The sequence below is a fragment of the Nerophis ophidion genome, linkage group LG14, assembly GCF_033978795.1.
Source record: "Nerophis ophidion isolate RoL-2023_Sa linkage group LG14, RoL_Noph_v1.0, whole genome shotgun sequence".
In the NCBI taxonomy this organism is placed as follows: domain Eukaryota; kingdom Metazoa; phylum Chordata; class Actinopteri; order Syngnathiformes; family Syngnathidae; genus Nerophis; species Nerophis ophidion.
Window position 1 is genome coordinate 27,870,008 of NC_084624.1, and position 12,528 is coordinate 27,882,535.

Genomic DNA, 12,528 nt, shown 5'->3' on the forward strand with positions numbered 1-12,528 from the left:
TTTTAAAAATAATTAAGCCTATGCCACTGTATTTTAATGGTGGTACTTAGAGAGCCAAGTTTTTCTGAGGGGGTACTTTCCGAAAAAAGTATAAGAACCACTGCAGTAGAACATCCAAAGTTGTACGCCCCAAGACTTGCTTGATTTAGAGTTTAAAGTACCAGTGGGGTGGAAAAACAAGTTGCCTCTTTATTGAAGCTATTATCAAATATATCAAATTTTTAAGACCAAAAATCTTTATTAGTAAAGAGATATGATCAAAATACTATCAATCTCACAGGAGATTACCAAGTCATTTTAAGAAATATAATGAGCAGGCCAGTCTCGTGATCTGTGACATAGGGGAAACCACAGATCCCTTCCTCACCAACAACAGTGCAAATCATACAGACTTTGCGAGAGCCAACACTTACTTTGGGAAAAATTATGATCCAAAAAATTATATTTTATTGAGCCTGAATAAAAGGAGGGTGAGCTAAAAGATTTAGAAGCCGTGTGCTGAATAGATTGAGTTTTAGTGAAACACTAAGGGCCTGATTTACTAAGATCCAAATACCAATGTAAGAAAATGCACAAAAAAAAGACATGTTTTTCTTGTAGGAGGTATAGTATATTAATGTATTTCCAACATTGAATAACAAACAACATTTTAAAAAATCGCTCTCTTATCCATCCATCCATCCATTTTTCTACCGCGTGTCACTTTTGGAGTCGCACAGCTGGCTGGAGCCTATCCCAGCTGTACTCGGACAGAAGGCAGGACACACCGAAACAAGTGAAGTGAAGTGAAGTGAATTGTATTTATGTTGCGCTTTTTCTCTAGTGACTAAAAGCGCTTTACATAGTTTGAAACCCAATATCAATTTTTTTAATTTTACATTTAAACCAGTGTGGGTGGGCACTGGGAGCAGGTGGGTAAAGTGTCTTGCCCAAGGACACAACGGCAGTGACTAAGATGGCGGAAGCGGGGATCCAACCTGCGACCCTCAAGTTGCTGGCACGGCCGCTTTACCAATCGAGCTATACCGCCCACCTCATCGCAGGGCCAACACACCAAAACACATTAATTGAATTAATTTTATTCTGCCACATAAATCATCATGCTGCAATAAAATCATAAAATGAAATTGCTGAATAGACAAAAGGTCAAAAAATTGTACAAATGTCTGTTTTAGTATTGATGACTTACAATAGCATTCTTTTTGTATTGTTTTGTATTGAAAGACGTCACAGTGGAGTTATTGAGTGTGTTTAGCTGATTGGAGAGCTGGCTTCCACAGCTAGTGGGTCCATCATGATGACTTCTGTTTCGATTGATCAGCCAATTTACTGCCGTGTGAAAGGCACCGTTTGAAAACAATTAAAGTATGTAAATTAATATTTGCAAAATCTTTCATACTGATATATCTGCGGCTTATAGTTCCATGCGGCTTATATATGAAAACATACGTATTTATTATAAAATTTGGCTGGTGCAGCTTAAATGTTATTTTTAGCCTGGAAAATATGGTACTTATAAAACCTCCCTACAGTAAATTACAGCAGAACACCTGTTTTTTTTTCTGTTTAAGTTAATTGTAGTTGGCTTTTTTCACTACACTGTGATAGTTAAGAATGTTAAAATGTTCTTAAAACATCACCTGTACTGTTAATAAAAGTCCAGTTTGAAATAATTGACTATTTTTTACATCATTTCCCATGAAAATTAAGGACAACCACAGTATGCCTGAATAAACAAAGATGGTAATGATTAGGATTTTGAGCAAAATATACAAGGCTGCTTCCTAATGATGTTAATATCATGTTTGGTCAACAGTCCAAATTAAATTTCTACAACTTCAAGAATTCCAGATGCTTTGAATTCCACATGAAAGTGTTTTTCCAGTGCAGCCAACCACTATTAAACCAAACAATTTGTTCCCCCGGTGAGAGGAAAGTCACTGACAGATCACTTAAAGATGTTCAGTTGCTGTGAAAGTGAGATATTTACGATCTTCACTCAAAGGGCGGCAGATTGCGACCTGTTTTTTTTGTACATCCCTCAGTGGAAATGTAAACCTGTCAAACAACATAAATGGGCCTGATCTTGTAAGCATGTTCTAAAACACGTGCAAACTTGATAGCGCACTCAAAGCTGATCTACTAAGTGTACTGAGGATTGAGTTAAGTGAGCAAAATTGCTCACAATCCATTTTCCAGGTTGTCTTAATGCGTATGCAGAATATATGCTGATTATTAGAATGCCCACAAAGGAAATGGAAATATACAAAACCGAAAACCAGTGAAGTTGGCACGTTGTGTAAATGGTAAATAAAAACAGAATACAATGATTTGCAAATCCTTTTCATCTTATATTCAACTGAATACACTGCAAAGACAAGATACTTAACGTTGAAACTGGAAAACGTTGTTATTTTTCGCAATATTAGCTCTTTGGAATTTGACGCCTGCAACATGTTTCAAAAAAGCTGGCATAAGTGGATAAAAAGACAGAGAAAGTTGAGGAATGCTCATCAAAGTGAACTGAATCGCGGATCACATCATGGAAAAGCGAAATGTGACAATTGGATGTGAGAGCAGCCAGCATGGACAAGTAGAACAGACAAGCTGTTGTAATATCTGCTCGCTTGGAAAAACAAAAATCCTTATCTACGATTTGACTCCCTCAAATGGCCTTGACACTGAAAAACAAAAGCAGGCTGTTCTGTAAACATCCCCCGAGGACACATCAATGATGGACGCTTTTGACCTCCCTCCCTCCTCAACAACACCTTGGAGTCGAACTTTGCTCGCATTGCATGCAGAACGGCTGAAGGCCTATAGACACAACATCACTACACCCAAGACAATGGACATATACACAAACACACACTCCACTCCACGCCTTTACCACAGCTTGATTCCCCGTCGGGGTGATGGACGGCTGAGTAGCGCTTTTTAGCGGCCCCCGGCCTCCATGGCTCCAACAGTGCCCCCTGCTCCCCCTCTGTTGCAAGTTGTTGGGATTATATGCAACATGTCTATGTGTGCTGTGGCAAATTAGCTTTTTGTCCCTTACACTCAGTCTGCACCCCCCCCCCCCCCCGAGTGTCCAACCTTTGACTGATATTTTTTTAATCTTCACCCCTTCCCCAATATCACCTTTACCCCACCTTTTTTAAGGAGCGCTGGAAGTGGCTGATCCGTTGGCGGTCCTGTTCTTGTTTCCCTGTAATGTATATCTGCTCTTAGTGGGACTGTGCCGAAAATGTAATTTCAGTTCTTATATGTCTTGTACATGTTAAGAATGGACAATAAACAGCATTTTGAATCTTGAATCTTGAAACACTTATTTGGAACAACCCACAGGTGAACAGGCTAATTGGGAACAGGTGGGTGCCATGACTGGGTATAAAAGCAGTTTCCATGAAATGCTCAGTCATTCACAAACAAGGATGGGGCGAGGGTCACCACTTTGTGAACAAATGCATGAGCAAATTGTCCAACAGTTTAAGAACAACGTTTCTCAACCAGCTATTGCAAGGAAATTTGGGATTTCACCATCTACGGTCCGTAATATCATCAAAAGGTTCAGAGAATCTGGAGCAATCACTGTACGTAACATTTAATGCCCACGACCTTCGATCCATCAGGTGGTACTGCATCAAAAAGCGACATCAGTTTGTAAAGGATATCACCATATGGGCTTGGTAACACTTCAGAAAACCAATGTTAGTAATTTCAGAAAACCACTGTCAGTAACTACAGTTTGCCACTACATCTGTAAGTGCAAGTTAAAACTCTACTATACAAAGCGAAAGTCATTTATCAGCAACACCCAGAAATGCCGCCAGCTTCGCTGGGCCCGAGCTCATCTAAAATGGACTGAAGCAAATTGGAAAAGTGTTCTGTGGTCTGACGAGTCCATATTTCAAATTGTTTTTGGAAACTGTGGATGTCGTGTCCTCTGGACCAAAGAGGAAAAGAACGATCCGGACTGGCGCAAAGTTTAAAGCAGAACATTAAATATCTTGTGTCTGCAGTGGATTCAACTGAATATAAGTTGAAAAGGATTTGCAAAACACTTCAAAGTTGGAGCATGACGCCAAAGATGTGGAGGGAAATGAGCGTCTCGCTGGTGACAGCTAATAGTAAACGCAAAATCGTCATTTAAAAAAAGGCAATTTGCACCACTTTTGCACTATCCATTGTGCAGGCAGTCTTAGTAGATCACCTGCAACGCTCCCAGTAATAGCGGTTACAATGTTTTACTTTGAATAAAAAAAATATTTTGTGCTTTTTTAGTTGGGATATTAGTAGATATGAATGCTTGTATTGCTTTTCTTGTTCTGAGAGCTTGTGAGCGATTTCTACATCTTTGCCACAGAGCCGTCAAATCTTTTTGAGATTAACATCATAGGATATTTAGAGATTAACATAACAGGACATGACACAAGTGAGGGACATCAGGTTGTGATGAATAATCTTGCAGGTGATCTGTTTGAACAATACTGAGAATATTGTGTTTTCTCAGTTCAAAATATGGATGTAAAATCCTATATTTATCTCAATAACATCAGAAATTGTCTTTTTTTTGTTGCTCGTCGTCTCTCAACATGATCGAATGTGAGTAATGAAGCTTACATGGAATGTGATCTCTCCCCTTCAGCGGAACAAGATTTGGGATTTTGTCAAGTTGTTTTTTTCCAGCGAAGCTATCATCTGAAGGTCTCTGAAAGGAAACACAGCACATAACAAAAGCACCATTTAGAAAATATATTTCACAAAGTGGTCAGACCTCACATTCCACGTGTGATAAAATAGCAACATGCATTGGATTATTTAGGTAATATTACAAAGCATATTCTATAAGACTAACAACAAAATAAAAGAACTGGCATTTTAAAGTACATGCAGAGATGAATTCAGGAGGATGCCGACAAAATAATCAAATAGGGCGACTGCCAATGTTTTATCACCGCACACTAATGAGGCAACTTGAAGGTTACCATATTTTCTGGCCCATAGGGCGCACCAGATTATAAGGCGCACACTGCCAATGAGCAGGTCTATTCAGGTCTATTTTCATACAAAAGGCGTACCGGATTATAGGGTGCATTAAAGGGGGCGTAGTATTATGATTTTTTTTCTAAATGTAAAACACTTCCTTGTGGTCTACATCAGTGGTTCTCAAATGGGGGTACGTGAGATTTTTTTTAAATAGTCTTAAAATAGCAACAATTCAAAAATCCCTTATAAATATATTTATGGAATAAAACTTGAAAACTGTGAAAAGAAATGCAACAATCCAACAATATTCAGTGTTGACAGCTAGATTTTTTGTGGACATGTTCCATAAATATTGATGTTAAAGATTTCTTTTTTTGTGAAGAAATTTTTAGAATTAAGTTCATGAATCCAGATGGATCTCTATTATATAAGTAGATGATTACTTCTGTGTAGAAATCTTTATTTATAATTAAATCACTTGTTTATTTTTTAACAAGTTTTTAGTTATTTTTATATATTTTTTCCAAATAGTTCAAGAAAGACCACTACAAATGAGCAATATTTTGCACTGTTATACGATTTAATAAATCAGAAACTGATGACATAGTGCTGTATTTTACTTCTTTAACTCTTTTTTTCAACCAAAAATGCTTTGCTCTGATTATCAATCAATCAATCAATCAATGTTTACTTATATAGCCCTAAATCACTAGTGTCTCAAAGGGCTGCACAAACCACCACGACATCCTCGGTAGGCCCACATAAGGGCAAGGAAAACTCACACCCAGTGGGACATCGGTGACAATAATGACCCAGTGGGACGTCGGTGACAATGATGACTATGAGAACCTTAGAGAGGAGGAAAGCAATGGATGTCGAGCGGGTCTAGCATGATACTGTGAAAGTTCAATCCACAATGGATCCAACACAGTCGCGAGAGTCCAGTCCAAAGCGGATCCAACACAGCAGCGAGAGTCCCGTTCACAGCGGAGCCAGCAGGAAACCATCCCAAGCGGAGGCGGATCAGCATCGCAGAGATGTCCCCAACCGATACACAGGCAAGCAGTACATTGCCACCGGATCGGACCGGACCCCCTCCACAAGGGAGAGTGGGACATAGAAGAAAAAGAAAAGAAACGGCAGATCAACTGGTCTAAAAAGGGAGTCTATTTAAAGGCTAGAGTATACAAATGAGTTTTAAGGTGAGACTTAAATGCTTCTACTGAGGTGGCATCTCGAACTGTTACCGGGAGGGCATTCCAGAGTACTGGAGCCCGAACGGAAAACGCTCTATAGCCCGCAGACTTTTTTTGGGCTTTGGGAATCACTAACAAGCCGGAGTCCTTTGAACGCAGATTTCTTGCCGGGACATATGGTACAATACAATCGGCAAGATAGGATGGAGTTAGACCGTGTAGTATTTTATACGTAAGTAGTAAAACCTTAAAGTCACATCTTAAGTGCACAGGAAGCCAGTGCAGGTGAGCCAGTACAGGCGTAATGTGATCAAACTTTCTTGTTCTTGTCAAAAGTCTAGCAGGGGGTACTTGAATTAAAGAAATGTTCACAGGGACTTCCTTGTGGTCTACATCAGTGTTCCCCATCCTTTTTGTATCCGTGGACCGGTCAACGCTTAATAATTTGTCCCGCGGCCCGGGGGGGGTGTCCTTTTTTTTTCTTTTTTGGTTTTTTCTTCTTTGTCATGAAAAAGGGACGTTTTTGTCATGAAAAGGGGAGTTTTGTGTGGTTGGTGCACTATTTGTAAGTGTATATTGTGTTTTTCATGTTGATTTAGTAGTAAAAAATTCTTCTGCGGCCCGGTGGTTGGGGACCACCGGTCTACATAACATGTAATGGTGGTTTTTTGGACAAAATGTTGCATAGATTATGTCTTACAGATCATCTTTAAGTCGCTTTCTGACCTTCGCTCCAAGATGCGCTTTTTATGGCCGGTGTTATTTACGTGGTTCACCTTGTGTGACTGCCATTTACCGGCCACACTTATCATTACACCATGTACCAAATAAAATAGCTTCAAGGTCGGTTAGCACAACCAAAATTATTCCGTACATTAGGCGCCCCGGGTTATAAGGCACATCGTCAAGTTTTGAGAAAATGAGGATTTTAAGTGCGTCTTATAGTCCGAAAAATTCGGTATTTCATTTTGTAGACCCCACACCCATCACTCGGAGGTTAACTGAATAGAGGCGTCAACAGGAGCACTTACGGTAGTTTGACATTCTGGCTAAATCAGCCTCGCTCAGTATAAACATATTACAATAACTATTTCAAATTACTACAATTTCTGAGTTTATGTGGTTATCAATGATTTTTTTGTTTTGTTTTCTCATAAAATTGCTGAATTTAAAAAAAACAACTTTTAACATTGTCATTAATGGCTATTGCTTGTAGAATTGTGACGACAACATTGAATTTGCTTCATTTTGGAATTAGGCTGTAACATAACAAAATGTAGAAAAAGTGGAAGCACTGCTTGTTGTTAACTAGTAGTTAATAAAAATGTATTCCTTGTAGTTTATTTATCCTTAAGTGTATGTCTCATGATGTACAAGTAACTTGATAAGGTAAGCAACAAATACAAAAAAAATGGATATAATGTAATGGTGCCTCTGCATCCACAATAATTAACATATAAGGAACCTCTCTGATTGTCTTATATACATTTATCATGAATTATTATCATTTATTTATTATTTTTTTCTTTCTCCAAACAAGTGACCTCATTAAAAAAAAAACAGCTCTCTTAATTAAACACAAACTGTGCTGTATAAACAAACATTAAGCGACTAAATTGCACTTGAAACACATGCAAATTTTGCAGAATTCCGGCAAAATATGAATAATTAGTCAAAACAGCGCCTTCCCCCTTACGCCGCGCCTGCAGCTTCCACTGGCAATACTGCGCTCGTAATGATTTATGTGGTTTGTTAATGTTTACGTTGGCACATTTACATATCAATGTAAAAACTATGCCTGGTGGCCATGTTTGCCTTTGTTATTGCAACTGTGTGACTGTTCATATGGTACAAGTTGTACAAGAATGGTGTCACATGTAAAAAGATTATTACTTCTCTATTGTTTAATGCGGTGTGCGCCCAACTTCCTTGTTGTTGAACCTCACCTTCACTTGCTTCTCAACCTTGTTGGTGCTTTATGAGGAGTAAAATGATGAGGCTGGCTGAAGGGAGTGTGACGGATTTTAGGACAAATATTAACACATAAGGGCTAAAGTCATGTTCAGGAGTGGGAGTGGAAGAAGTGTCAAAAGATGGAGCTAACTGTTTTAATGACATTCAGACTTTTTTTTCAATTAATAATGGAGCAGCATTTTCTCATCCGAGACTCACTAGTGCAACAACGCCAGAAATGTGTTTCGTGAAAAACCGTCCGACTGGAACTCTCTAATAACTAATGTTCCTTGGGTGAATAATGTACAAACCCCGATTCCATATGAGTTGGGAAATTGTGTTAGATGTAAATTTAAACGGAATACAATGAATTGCAAATCATTTTCAACCCATATTCAGTTGAATGCACTACATAGTCAACATATTTGATGTTCAAACTGATCAACTTTTTTTTTTTTGCAAATAATCATTAACCCTAAAATTTGATGCCAGCAACACGTGACAAAGAAGTTGGAAAAGGTGGCAATAAATACTGATAAAGTTGAGGAATGCTCATCAAACACTTATATGGAACATCCCACAGGTGTGCAGGCTAATTGGGAACAGGTGGGTGCCATGTTTGGGTATAAAAGCAGCTTCCATGAAATGCTAAGTATTTCACAAACAAGGATGGGGGTCAGGGTCACCACTTTGTAAGCAAATTGAAGTGAAGTGAATTATCTTTTATATAGCGCTTTTTCCCTAGTGACTCAAAGCGCTTTACATAGTGAAACCCAATATCTAAGTTACATATAAACCAGTGTGGGTGACACTGGGAGCAGGTGGGGAAAGTGTCTTGCCCAAGGACACAACAGCAAGAAGCGGGGATCGAACCTGCAACCCTCAAGTTGCTGGCGAGGCCGCTCTACCAACCGAGCTATACCACCCCATTGGCGAACAGTTTTAGAACAACATTTCTCAACGAGCTATTGCAAGGAATTTAGGGATTTTACCATCTACGGTCCGTAAAATCTTCAAAAAGTTCAGAGAATCTGGAGAAATCACTGCACGTAAGCAATGACATTACGGACTTTTGATCCCTCAGGCGGTACTGCATCAAAAACCAACATCAGTGTGTAAAGGATATCACCACATGGGCTCAAGAACACTTCATAAAAACACTGTCAGTAACTACAGTTGGTCGCTACATCTGTAAGTGCAAGTTAAAACTTTACTATGCAAAGCCAAACCCATTTATCAATAATAATCCTGAAACGCCGCCGGCTTGGCTGGGCCCGAGCTCACCTAAGATGGACTGATGCAAAGTGGAAAGGTGTTCTGTGGTCTGACGAGTCCACATTTCAAATTATATTTGGAAACAGAGGATGTGGTGTCCTCCAGAACAAAGAGGAAAATAACCATTCGGATTGTTATAGGCGCAAAGTTCAAAAGCCAGCATCAGTGATTGTATGGGGGTGTATTAATGCCCAAGGCATGGGTAACTTACACATCTGTGAAGGCACTATTAATGCTGAAAGGTCCATACAGGTTTTGGAACAACATATGTTGTCATCCAAGCAAAGTTATCATGCTTATTTCAGCAAGACAAATGTTACAACAGCGTGGCTTCGTAAAAAAAGAGTGCGGGTACTTTCCTGGCCCGCCTGCAGTCCAGACCTGTCTCCCATGAAAAATGTGTGGCGCATTATAAAGCATAAAATACGAGAGCAGAGACCCCGAACTGTTGAACAACTGAAGCTCAACATAAAACAAGAACGGAAAATAATTCCACTTTCAAAGCTTCAACAATTAGTTTCCTCAGTTCCCAAACGTTAATTGAGTGTTGTTAAAAGAAAAGGTGATGTAACACAGTGGTGAACATGTCCTTTCCCAACTACTTTGGCACGTGTAGCAGCCGTGAAATTCTAAGTTAATTATTATTTGCAAAAAAAATAAAGGTTATGAGTTTAAACATCAAATATCTTATTTTTGTTGTGCATTCAACTGAATATGGGTTGAAAAGGATTCACAAATCATTGTATTTCGTTTATATTTACATCCAACACAATTTTCCAACTCATATGTAAACGGGGTTTGTAAACTCACTACACCGGTATGTTTTAGCACTTTCATGGTGAGTTTACTGACAGATATAAGAACTTTACACTGCTTTGTATTAGAAATGGCCACAGTGGAGGATGAATGTCCCATAACAAGATAGAGGAAAAGAAGAAGCTTATGGACCACGACATCGCCACATACTACAAAGGCGGACTCACACAAATTTTCCAGAATTATGCAGATCCCAAATACAAATCAGTAGGTACCAGAAGGTAAGAACATTCGTTTTTGCATAATATTGCGAAACAAAACACCAGATATGTTGTTCCCTGTATACACACACCATAATAATACTCGTATATTACAGCAGAGTACAACCCATCAAGCGGTGCGGCTTCATCGCTTACCAAAGTCGTACTAAGACATTGTGATAAGATTTTTGATAACCGTGTGGAATGTTCTATATTTTCAAAGAAACATATAACTTGTTGGTGTTGTTTACTTGAGTCATATTGCAGTCCAAACATATGTTATGTGTGACTGCCATCTACTGGTCACAAAGATCTCTTATGTGTGACTGCCATCACATAACAGTCTATGCGTATCTCTTTTGTGTGAGTGCAGTCTACTGGTCACACTTATCATTTCACCATGTAACAAATAAAATAGCTTTGAGGTCGGTAAGCACAAACAAAATTACTCGTACATTAGGGCTGTCGAATTTTGAGAAAATTAAAGGACTTTAAGTGCGCCTTATTGTCTGAAAAATAAGTACTCCAGCCTGAAACATACTGCTCATGTGAAATGTTATTTTGATTTTGTTAACCCTTTAAAAGTCATGTATTAGCTCTACTTACCTAATAATCACCTCCATTACGGTCATTAAACTGCATTTATCAGCATCATAAGGATATTTAGTATCAATATCAAATAAGTGTTATCACTGGAGTATGAGGCTCAACATGAGATCAAGCCCGGAGCAGGCATGCTAATAGCTTTAACACAGCCACAATTGCTTGAAATAAAAAAAGAACGACACAATATCCGTGTAGAGGTTAAAATCTGCTGGTGTTATTGTCAACATTGACTGTATGCTTTTGGAATACAAGTCCGAAAGAGATGATACTGTATTATCTGCTCACAGATGCAATCTGGTGGTTGTTTGAGATAGTCCCACTCCTTAATGCTTCACACTCACATGCAGGATTCCTACAGGAATAAGGCAAAAATAAAACTTTACCTAATATATGTTAAGGTCTGTGCTTTGAAAACCAAACGTAAGAAAGCCATATTTGTGCATCACCCTGCCAAGTAGAGTGTTACTCAAAGTAAAGTTCAAGGCCACTTTTCAGCTCTGTTTACTGTACAAACATTTTTTTAGAGCTTTCACCAGTTCAAATTTAGCTTTTAAATGCTAAATAAAATACAAACCACTATGTTATAAATGCAAGGTTTTATTGACTTAATGTGGCAATGATATTAAGAAAATATAAAAAAGCATCCATCCATCTTGTTTTAGATAGTGATGAGGGTCGCGGTTGGCTAGGAAGCAGTAAGAAAGCAACTAAAATCCATATCGCGTTCAATTTTGCATTTATTACAACGAGAAAGCAATTATTTAGATCAATTTAAACTTTTAGTAGATAACTACCTGTAAATTAGAAGCAATTTTGTTTTTTGTTCGCGATGTAAAATTGCAAAAAGGCATACCGTGTTTCCTTGAATTGCCGCAGGGCATATAGTATGCGCCTGCCTTGAACTACTGCCGGGTCAAACTCGCTTCGCAAAATAATTAGCGCATGCTTAGTATTATCGCCTGGTCAAACTCGTGACGTCACGAGTGACGCTTCCACTGTCATCATTTTCAAAATGGAGGAGGCTGATTCAAATACCGGTAATTTGAAATCGCATAAAGGGAAGAAGATTAAGAGCTTTTGAGTAGGATTAAAGGTCCAAGCTCTCATCACACTCAAATTTTTACTGCATACATTTGGTAAGTGCCGGAGTGAGAAGAGGTTTTAAAATAATTAGCGCATGCTTACTTTTACCGCATGACTCTGGTAAGCGCAGGAGTGAGAAGAGGTTTTAAATTAATTAGCGCCCCCCCCCACCCAGCAATTCAAGGAAATACAGTAATTTAATATGGTGACTAAAACGAATTTGAAACCCTTAACAAAAACTATACACTCAACGTGGCTTTTATTGTATTGTCTGTGTGATGCGTTCAGGTTACCTGGAAATTCAGAGAAGCAGAGTGTGACACTGGAGTCATCCAAATTAAGATACTTAGCAACGTAAAAGAAAAAAAATACTTTTTGAATTTCAAATCAATCCGTCTCTTTTTAGAGCA

General features: G+C 38.6%; 1 long non-coding RNA gene across 1 annotated transcript in view; it reads right to left on the bottom strand.

Moving 5' to 3' along the window:
• LOC133568401 (uncharacterized) overlaps positions 1-12,528 on the bottom strand; it is a 50,128-nt gene that overhangs the window by 37,187 nt on the left and 413 nt on the right. The window contains exon 2 of the long non-coding RNA XR_009809597.1: positions 4,624-4,711. This is a non-coding gene — a long non-coding RNA (uncharacterized LOC133568401). The remainder of the gene's footprint in view (positions 1-4,623; positions 4,712-12,528) is intronic.